We start from the raw sequence: 11,287 nt of genomic DNA, 5'->3' as shown, positions 1-11,287 counted from the left end.
TGTGTGTGTGTCTGTGTGTGTGTGTGTGTGTCTGTGTGTGTGTGTGTGTGTGTGTGTGTGTGTGTGTGTGTGTGTGTGTGTGTGTGTGTGTGCCCGCATCCTTGTATATAAGCTTGTGTATGTATGTATGCATGTGTAAGTGCTTGTGTCTTTTGTGTAGTGGTACTTTTAAGGAAAGTGTTATAATAAGGTAATGTGTAGGGGTGCGGTTTGAGACAGCAGGCAGGTTAAAGTTATTTACATGGGTAATATGGTACAAGGGGTAAACAAGATTAAAAAAAAAGTTACCTCACATTGCCATGTCCATTTACTGCTGTTTCATTCCAGGAGTCTGCAACAATCAAGTGTGCCATCAAGTGTTCGCAGGCTTTCTGTTGAATGCCATTCAATGAATCATGAAAAGGAAACAAGCAGAAAGCTCTAGCTGCTACTGACAGTGAGTGGAGGAAAATCGCAAGGCTGTGCTGCGATGTAGAACTGGTAAACACTGTAAGTATACAGGGATAAGTGCTCACAGTGTTAGTGTCATTTAACACTTTCTTTCATATAAATAAATGAAATTGAAATAACAGAGAACTATAGGGTGGACAAGGATACCACAGAGAAAGTAGTAAACATCTGCCATCCTCACATTAGGTCTCATGGGAATCATGGAGAACCCAACCCAGCAGAAACCAAAGTATGTGTATGCATACTAGCTACAGGGACTTTTCAGAGACCTACAGGAGACACAGTGGAGGTTTCACAGGCCTCAGCCTCAAGAATACTACATCAGTTTCTCAATGCAATGTTTTTATACATGGGCAGAATTTCTGGTTTGAAAGTATCCTAAAGGAGAGAGCCAAACTCTGGATGACACATGTAGAAGTCATATCATCTGTGTCAGACATACCCTTTGTAACCCCAAACTATGCCTGTTCCTCACTGCCACCAACAACAAATAAATATTACAAGATGCAGGATAAAGCCAAAATAAACCATTGACACCAACACTGTTGAATGGTTTATTTAGCACTTTCGTCAAGGTATTTGATTTCTTCAGAATAAATAAAATACATACAGACATCATTAAATACAGGCTCCTGCCCTACTATTGATGTAAAATACCTTTGTCCCACCCATTGTAATTAAATGATTGTTCCTACCCCTTATCCGAAAACATTCTATATACGAAAATTATTAAGAACAAATCACACATTTTTTCATATATTCATGTAAAAACCAATAATATAAAAGCAAATACAAACTTAATTTTCCTATATACAAAGTACATGTATAAGCCTCAACAACGGGCTTATAGTGATGTCATCATTCAACCCAGGGAATTCACTGGCATTAGTTCTAATCTGCCATTGCATTTCCTTAAACTCAAGGAAATCATGAGAAGGGCCTCCCTGTTGCCCAAGATCCACACGGTCAATAACACAAACCATAAAAGTATATGTGCGGGGTAGCTATTAACATGTTTAAAAAGGGCATTTTTTTCATTTTTATTTTTAATATCATAAATGTGCTGATAAATTCTTTTGTCTTCCCCACATAGAATCTGTCACATGATTGACAGAGTGCAACATACACTACTCCTTTAGAGTAGCTATAATACTTTTTCACACCAACAACAAAGGGTACTGATCCACCAACGTCTGTCGAGAGGAGCTCCACAATGCTGGTGCCAACTTCATAGCAGAAATGGAAAAATAAATGATCAGAACAGGGACTTGCATAGTCCAGTGTGTCATTTATCTGTAACAAGGAGTCACTTACATGACTCATGCAGTCTCACACATCAGAATACATGACATGCAGAATTCTGAATATCTCTTCTGAGGCCCTAATGAAACTTGCCTGTGCCTGTATGAAGACGATGCACATAAGCTGGGTGGCAGATACTGACACACCAACAACAGGGGGAAGGTAGTAAGCATGCCTCCTCTCAGCATCTCTACCAAGATCCTGTGTGGTTCTTTACCCTCATGATGGCTAGGGGAAGATTCTTTCAGCTCTGCAGCTGGGATAACCAACCTACCCTCATCAACCATGTACTCCTCAATGTGTCTAATCTCAGATGCTTCCATGTCACAGGCATGCATATGCATATTGACTGTGTGCAATCTCAGACTGTGCCTGTTCCTCACTCCCATCAGTGTCAAAGGCTATTGATCTTCCAACATCAGGCTGTGGGAGCTCCAGAGAGCTGGTGCCAGCCTCACCTGTAGTGATACTAATAAAATAAAAGAATAGTAGAAATACAAAAAGAAATTCTAAGAATATGATACCTAAACCAGAATAAAACAACAACAGATGCAAATGCAAATAAACTTTCTATTAAGATATGCGCTGGATGACACAGTGGTGCAGCAGTACCATTGTTGCCTCACAGCAAGAGGTTCTCTGGTTCAATTCTTGGCTACAGTGCCTTCTGTGCAGAGTCTGCATGTCCTCCCTCTATTCGTGTAGGTTTCCTCTAGGTACTCCGGTTACCTCCCACATTTCAAAGACATGCATCTGGAGCAATTTTCCCCCGCCCTCCACAGAAAATTGGCTTTGTTCCAAGTCGGACTTTCCCAGTAAACACATGTTAAATAAATAAATAAATAAATAAATATATTTACAGATCTATATATAAATCAAGACAAGTAAGTTATTCTCATACAAAGTGCAGGTGATCATTGAACTTCAATGCCAGATCACCATAGACAAATGAAGCAGAAACTGACAGAGGTACATTAAGCATTACATGAAAGAATGGCCACTAAAACAAAAGTATTATAGCTCTATACCACAGATATATATATATATATATATATATATATATATATATATATATATATATATATATATATATACTCTGACTTTATACTAATATTTGTTAATGTATATACAGCTGTACAAAATGTGTAAATTCTGACTGGTTAATTTTTTCCTCATTCTCAGACATTATATGCTATTGTCATGGTTGCAGCTTTCTCTTTACCTTATGCACCTTTCTTATACCTAACATTTTTTAAATTTTGTCGGTTCTGAAGAAGTTCTAGATATCATTAAAGAATGAAAGTGCTTAGCATCAGTTTTGCCTTCAAGCGTCTTTCTTTTAGTTGATAAGGAAGACATTTGTTGTTTTTATATATATATATATATATATATATATATATATATATATATATATATATATATATATATATATATATATATAGATATATATATATATATATATATATATGGGTTCACTTCAATTCACTGAACTTTCAATTCACTGACTTTCATTTCACTGACACCATTTCACTGAAATTCATTTCACTGAAACTTCATTTCACTGAAAGTTCATTTCACTGACAAGTATTATTACAAAGTAAATGGAATATGCCCCCTTCCCCACTGTAGTGCGACCCTGGAGTTAGAATATATAGTTAGGGTGGTGTGGGGGGCAGAGCCCCCCACATCGGGGGGTGTGGGGGGCGCAGCCCCCCACTTACTTTTCTTTTACTAAGCAATATTATATTAAAATGTAAGAATATCATATGAAATGAAGTGGGGGGCTGCGCCCCCCACACCCCCCTAACTATATATTCTAACTCCAGGGTCGCACTACAGTGGGGAAGGGGGAATATTCCATTTTATTGCTAATAATAGTTGTCAGTGAAATGAACTTTCAATGAAATGAAGTTTCAGTGAAATGAATTTCAGTGAAATGGTGTCATTGAAATGAAAGTCAGTGAATTGAAAGTTCAGTGAATTGAAGTGAACCCATATATATATATATATATATATATATATATATATATATATATATATATGTGTGTGTGTGTGTGTGTGTGTGTGTGTGTGTGTGTGTGTGTGTGTGTGTGTCTGTAAACTACCCGAAAAACCTAGCCAAGCTAGAGTTTTTGCTGTGTAATACTTTAAACCTCCTGGAATAGAGATCCATGGGATATATGCAAATCACCTCTTAAGAACATCAAGTGTTTCAGCTATATGGTTTCTGAATGTCCATGAATTTTTAATTTTTTTATTTTTAAATGTCTATGGACTAATTCACGTCACTAGCTGTGGCCATGCACATTTCAACCTTCTTATGACCTCGTCAGCACTGCATAAGCAGACTGCGTGGCTATACCCTAGAAACACAGGGTCTACAGCCAAACAGCTAAGCTAGGTTTTTTCCTTGTAGTTTTTACTAATTGGTTTGTCTGTGTGACCTTTTTACATATATACATCTGCCCCCACACTCTTCTATCTCATTAAATGTCGGTTCAGATGCAGGCCCATGACAAGTAATTATTTGGTCCCATGCCACAGCCCTGGCTCTGTTCATTGTATTCCTTATTATACCACTGGTCCTATGTCCGATATCCTTGTAGTAACAACCATGGCCACGTGCACCATTCACATGATCAACCTCCTGCCTGCAGACAAGGTCATAGAAGGGAATGTCAGCTAAGCTTTTTTTAAGATCTGTGCTTCATGAAGACAGATGGCCTGTACAATGATCTCATTCTCAGCATCTAAGAATGCAGGTTTTCATGGGGAAGCTGGTTTAGGTGCTATACCCTGTAGTGACACATCAGATACAACACAGCAGGGCTTATGTGGTTACAAACTGATCTAACTGTGGGCAGAAAAATATCATTATGCAGCCATCTTTACTTAATATGGACCTCCTGCATATCCACAAAACAAAAAGCACCAGAATTACCCATTCTAAAGACTTAAACCTTGCCTGTGATATAAATAGGACCTGCTGGAGATATAGGTATGTATCCCAGAGACTACCCTGTCTATGGAACAGGCTCCCCATCCATGTGAAGCAGTTCCTCCCTAATCCAATTCAAGTGCAAGTTAAACAACTGGATGGGAAACCCCTGGGAAACAATTTGCTTACATGGCCGTTCATAGTTTTTGTAGTTCAGTGATTATGTGTCAGTCATTAGGTGTTCAGGTAAGAGGAATTTTGATTTGCTAATATCGACCCCACTTATCAAGGAAATCAGAACTTGTCAGAGATTTTGGATGCATGGCTAGGCTTAAAAATGGCCTTGTGGTCGTTAGCCTAGTAAATAAATACCTATGAACCTGTAATAATGTTAATAATGATATAGCTGAATAAAAATATCTAAATAATCCCCCATACACCCCATGGCAATAACACAACTGCAGAATGGGAAAAATACTGATGATAGGGATAAATAGCAGTATTTGCATTGAACAGTTTCTTAAATGTCACATTAACCTATAAAAGCTTCTCAAGTCAGACGTGTCAATATCTTCAAAGAATCTCTCTAGAAAACCATGAAAGAGAAGCAAAAGATCATTGCAATAGCAACTGCTATACCTTCAAAGTAAACACAACATTGCAAAGTGTAGACAATATACAATTTAATAATAAAAAGCAAAACCTCATACAATACCCCCATAGCAATAACACAGCTTCAGAATGAAAAAAAAATGTCAGGAACAAAGAACAGCATTAGCACTGAACAGTTTTTGAAATGCCACTTAAACCTTCCAAAGCTTCTCAAGTCAGTATCAGCATCCTCAGAATTCTTTTCGAGAAACTCATGAAATAGGTTTGCAACAGTAACTGTTATACCCTTCATTGCAAAGAAGTTTGCAAAGTGAAGACAGCAATCCATTTGCTAAGAAAAACATAATAAAATAACTCAGTAGGCAGTACTTGCATAGAACATTACATACCTTGACAGCAATTGTTAGTTAGACAGTTCTCCCAAAAGAACATAAGTGCAGCAGTTTTAACAGTCTGCAATAGAAGTTTTGTTTGCAGCACTTGAAGAATCCTAGCAGTCTTTCCTAGTGCAATGGAGGTTTCATGTTTTGTAGACATTTGCTTGTACATACACGTGCTTCACTATCATACTTTCTGCAAGGATCACATTCAGCAAGACTTCTACTGTGAAAGGACATATGACTAGTGTGATGATATAGGCACATTGCTTTCTAAATGTAACATTTCAAAAGTACAAATTTGAGTATATGTGCTCTTTTTTCTCTACCTCAGTATATCAATATTGATGTGGCAAACAGTGTTAATCACATCTTGATAATGCCAGGGTCTCAAGGTTCAAATTTAGGCAGGTGACATCTGTGTAAAAGTAGGGGTTCTATAGTAAAAGTAGGAATGTTCACAAACACGAATACAAGAACATCGACACATAAATGTCAAAGTACTACAACAGCGAAAGACTTAAACAGCGAAAATCAGAACACCGAACGTATTTTGGAAAACAACAGCGCCATACAGGTAAGGAAAACCTAAGTAAACAAATGTCAATAAACACACTTTGCAGGGGGGCAAGCACCCCTGTGCCCTCCACACTCCCCTACTTAAATATATACCAGTTCCGAGATGGCACTACAATGGGAAAAAGGATATATTTCCTCTTTCCTACAATCACCCTGCTGGCCAAGGAAATACGTTTGGCGTTCTGATTTTCGATGTTTATGTCTTTCGCTCTTGTAGTACTTCGACGTTTATGTGTCGATGTACTTGTATTCGCATTTGTGAACATTCGTGCTTTTAATATAGACCCAAAGTAGGAATCCTCAATGTCAACATTTAATGGTATAAGACCACAAAGTTGAAAAATCATCACAATGATTCTTGTTTTTTTTTTCTTATTTATTTATTTATTTTGGGCTTCATCCTTTGTTTTACTTGGCAATACCACATCAGTGACTTCCAAAGACAAAAAAAAAAAAATTCAAAATTTTACTTCACATTCACTAAGATTTAGTAGCAGCTAGTTGTGAAAATGAAAGTGTTAGTGGTGCAGTTTATTCAGCAGTTTGGACAGTACTGAGTGCAAAAGTGCATGTCCTGTACCTTCCTCGGTGTCTCAATGTGTTAAAGCAGTAAGGTCTGATGAGCAGCACAAGCAATGAATGGTTTGTATCCACATTAATGATAGCTTTAATTTAGGGGGTCATAATAAAGTGTTGCCATGCTGTTTCCTTGTAATGGACACAGAAGTACACTTAGCAATTTAAAAGATGACTGTTGTTATGTGTATGATGTTAGCAATACTTGTTGGAAAAAGGTTTGTGGCATTACAATTAGCAACATCGAGTGTTACTAACATTTTAATAGGTCAACAACACAGATATCAATATGTGTCTGAACATTGCTTTAGTGGCATAAGATGTATCATTAACCCAAGTGTGTATTGTACTGATGTATGTTGTGTAGAAAAAATATGTATACTTAAGTCCTTATGGCCTCTTCCTCAATATATGGTATAACAGAAAATCAAATCATGTTGAAAGAATCCAACAAGTCATCATACAAAGTTACGATTATAAAATATTTAGAATCTTCTTTGTGCTACAACTGGCATGCAACACTGTTGTTAAACAGGAATGATTATAAAGCAATGTCACTTGACATACTACTATGCATGTGCTAAGACATTACCATCTAATGTACAATATGCTTGGCGTTTTTAGCTGTCTGTTACCATTACATATATTGCACAAATCAATGCAATGCAATGCAGACTTTTCCACAGGAATACCTATATGCCTTAGGCATAATCCAACAGAGGAGCACCACAAACTGCAACAGTTACAGGGCTGTCAGTATTAGGTCTATCCCCTGTGATTTTCAAACTCGTGCACTTCAAATAACACCCTGCAAATGTCACTTTTTCTCTACCATTAACAGTTAATGCACACAATAAAGAATTTCATGTTCATTTTTTGTTGTGGGTTCAATTCCTAGGTGTTATAACTCATAGTTTGTAAAATATATGTTACACCAAGGCTTTATGTAATAGATTCATTATTTTTTATCAAGGGCAACAATGAATGACAATAAACTAATTGAGAAACTGATGTCTAACTTATGTGTCAAAACCTGTCAGCATTGCCTCAACAACCGCTGCACTACCTGCTCCAGCTGTGTCAGGTAGCTTTGCCCTGGGTGCTAGTGCACTGGCACCCACCTGGAGCTGGAGAGTATGTGACCTGACAAGAGGTGACAGGGCTGGCGGAGGACAAAATGGAGAAGGGCTTTGGTTCCCACATCAACAGAATAGAAAAAGTCTAGCACCGAATAGCCAAATTAATGCCCCCTCTTGCAGTGCCTGAGGTGTCTGTCACTGTGACTATTCTAAAGGTGAGGACCAGATTCTCACTGTACTCATGCACCCACCTCCAAACATGATGTTCACAACCTTTGGTTTCCAACACCATCCCTGCATGTTTTGTATGTCCTGTATGTCTGTCCTGCTACCTAACCTATCATACTCACCTACCCCACTTAACCATAACTAGCTTCCCCATCACTCCCTTCACTCTTAAAAAAAATAAAAAGGGCACCAGTCTCATGCTACATACATAGCCCACCACTTAACGTATTTGTGTGTATATGACACATCTGATTTGGTCCAATTGGCTACACAACATTATTAAATTGTTGTCACCCACCCCTGAAATGGTGACTATTCATAAATGCACAGTTAGCTTCTGAAAACATAGACAGCTATGGTGTTCTCCCACCAACATCATGCACATTCCTTTATTCACCCCCCAGCATCCTACCCATTGCTGCACATCCATTTTCACCACTGTCTTATCAACTCCCTTTTGCACATTTAATCTGGTAAAAAATGGATTCACACCACACACACATGACCAGAAATGGCCCATAAATCAAGCTCTTTATTTCTGTCCTCAGCACTTGCATGAGTCTTGGCATTGTGTGCCAATACATTCAGCTGTAGTAACACAGTCATTGTTGCACAACTGCACTTAGCCCTTCTGTGCAACAAAGCAAGACTGATAGCACTATGAGGAGACAATTATTCTAACATGTTTCACAGGCTTCAGGGTTTAATGTACACAATATAGAATGCTTCGTTTGTCATTACTGTCATGAAGTCTGATACACACATAGTCCCTTGTTTCACACTGCTTTCATTCTCCTTTCAAATATGCGAGTTTGGCTGCCAAAACTGTGGCTTGCTTTGTGATGTGATCAGATAATTCTTTAGCCCAAAGAATGCTGAGGTGGATTTTAAGAGGGTTGATTACACTGTTATGCCAAACATTTCTTAAGAGTTTCTTTCTAACAACATTTTCTGTTATGAACTACTAAGGCAGTGTAACACCTCTTCCTTTATGTAGCATACCAATATCCCAAATCTGCTCATAAATTTTCCACCTGTAATGCAAGACATCTGGACAAAGCCAAAAGTAATGGGTGGACAACTGCTCAAAAATTGGGACAACTTGCAATTATTGCTCCTATGCACATAAGAAGTTGCCATACTAAATGATAAAGCATTATCCTGTATTTTACTGTGCTGCATAGCTATATGATATTATGTACTGACATCAGTCCTCAATGATTTGATAGAACAACACAGACTGTATAAAAAACACAGCAATATTATGGATTAAACATTCAGAAAGTTCCCATGTATGTGGACAGAGGAGAAGTATGACATTGCATCATCTATATTATCAACACTTTACTGTAATAATCTTACCAGATGTTTAAATGAAGACGCAGAATACATCAATACATCACACACAATTTATGAAATGGCTCACATTCAGCAAGATTTATGTAGCTGTATTCCTTACTTGTGTGACATTTGCCATGTAGCACCACAGACAGCTCTTAATTCAGGTTTTAAATTCAAAACCTGATAAGATAATATGCATGTGCTAATACTTTAACATTTGTTATGCAAGTGAGCTTACCAACAGTGCACTTCAGTAAGCAGTTCTGACAGAAAAGAAGTAAATTGAATGGCATATATTGCTTTTCTATGGTTTGTTAGCTTATTGTGGTTAGGATAAGGATTTCATTGTGATTTTGTCTACTTACTACACACTGTAAATGTTTGTTCTGAAACACAGAACCCTTCCAAATGTGTTCCAATGCAGCAGGACATTTGGACACATATTTGCTCAGTATTATAAATGCCAGTCATTGTATATGACTGGTTTGTATGGCTTGTAGTTAGTTTACTTTTACAATGTACACTCCGTATAAATGGTCACTACACCTTAAAGTGACAAACATGCATATCACTCACAGTACAACAGAGTCCATGACTGAAGTCATGTCAGTGTTATTACTAAAGTATGTAGGGATTTGTGATCAACAAATTGCTGTTTTGAGTTTCTGTCAAAACACATTGCCAATTTACCTCAACATATATAATGTACACTACAACCATGTGTGGTCCAACACTTGTAAAAATGCTTCTCCTGCAGTGTCAGCAGTTGACACAATGCTCTCTAGGTGGTGGACTTAGATATATGAGTTCAAATCCAGTAAAGACTAAATAATATAAGTATGACTGTGACTCAAGTAATGTCTACAACTGACGTTAACCAATACACCTGGTGTGTACATTCCATTTGGGAGAATCATTTATATGGGGACAGGGATCCCACTTCTAGCATAAACATGTGCTTTCCAACACAATGATGGTGTCATTCCTTTAAATGTCTACTGTCTGAGACATGTAGTAAGACTTTTTCTGTTGTGTCAGCAGTTGGTTTAAAGCTTTCTAGATTGTAGACTTATATAAGTAGAGGTTTGAAATCAATTAATGACTGCCTAGTGTAAGACTCTAGGGACAGGTAATACTATCTTAACTATCAGATCTGGTGTGTGTAATTCCAGTCAGAAAAAGCATGTACATTGGAAGATGGATCCCACAACTATTTCCCTCACTTTTAGCACAATCAGATGCTTTCCAATGCAATGATTTTATCCCTTCAAAGATGTTCTGCCTCACAGTTGTAGCAAGAATTTCCTTGTGGTGTCAGCAGTTCATATGATGCTCTCTAGATTGTGGACTTTGATAGGTAAGGCTTTGAATCCAGTAATGACTGACTGGTATGAGTATGTGTTTACTTTATTGACAAGTGGGACTGGTTTACCAATCGAGCAAGTGTGCACAATTCCACTCAACAGAAACATTTAAATGGGAACCAGGCTCCCACAAGTGTTTAACTCACTTTTAAGCCAAACATTTGCCTTGCCACACAATGATGAGGTCACCCCTTCAGATATGTTCTGTCTCACTGTTGTACTCAGACGTCTCCTATGGCGTGAGCAGATAATGGACAGTTATCTACATTGTGGACATAGGGGTTCACACTTGTCAATGACTAACTTGTGTAAGCATGTGTGTGTGTGTGGGGGGGGTGGCTATAGTGCTAGATATGACTGACATATCCAACATTTGAGTCCCAATAAAAAAAAAACACATTTCCAATTGACCCTAATGTACGTAATGTATAATACAACCAT

This window comes from Protopterus annectens, chromosome 14.part0 (assembly GCF_019279795.1).
Source record: "Protopterus annectens isolate FY-2018-M chromosome 14.part0, PAN1.0, whole genome shotgun sequence".
Classification (NCBI taxonomy): domain Eukaryota; kingdom Metazoa; phylum Chordata; order Ceratodontiformes; family Protopteridae; genus Protopterus; species Protopterus annectens.
This window is presented reverse-complemented; position numbering follows the sequence as displayed.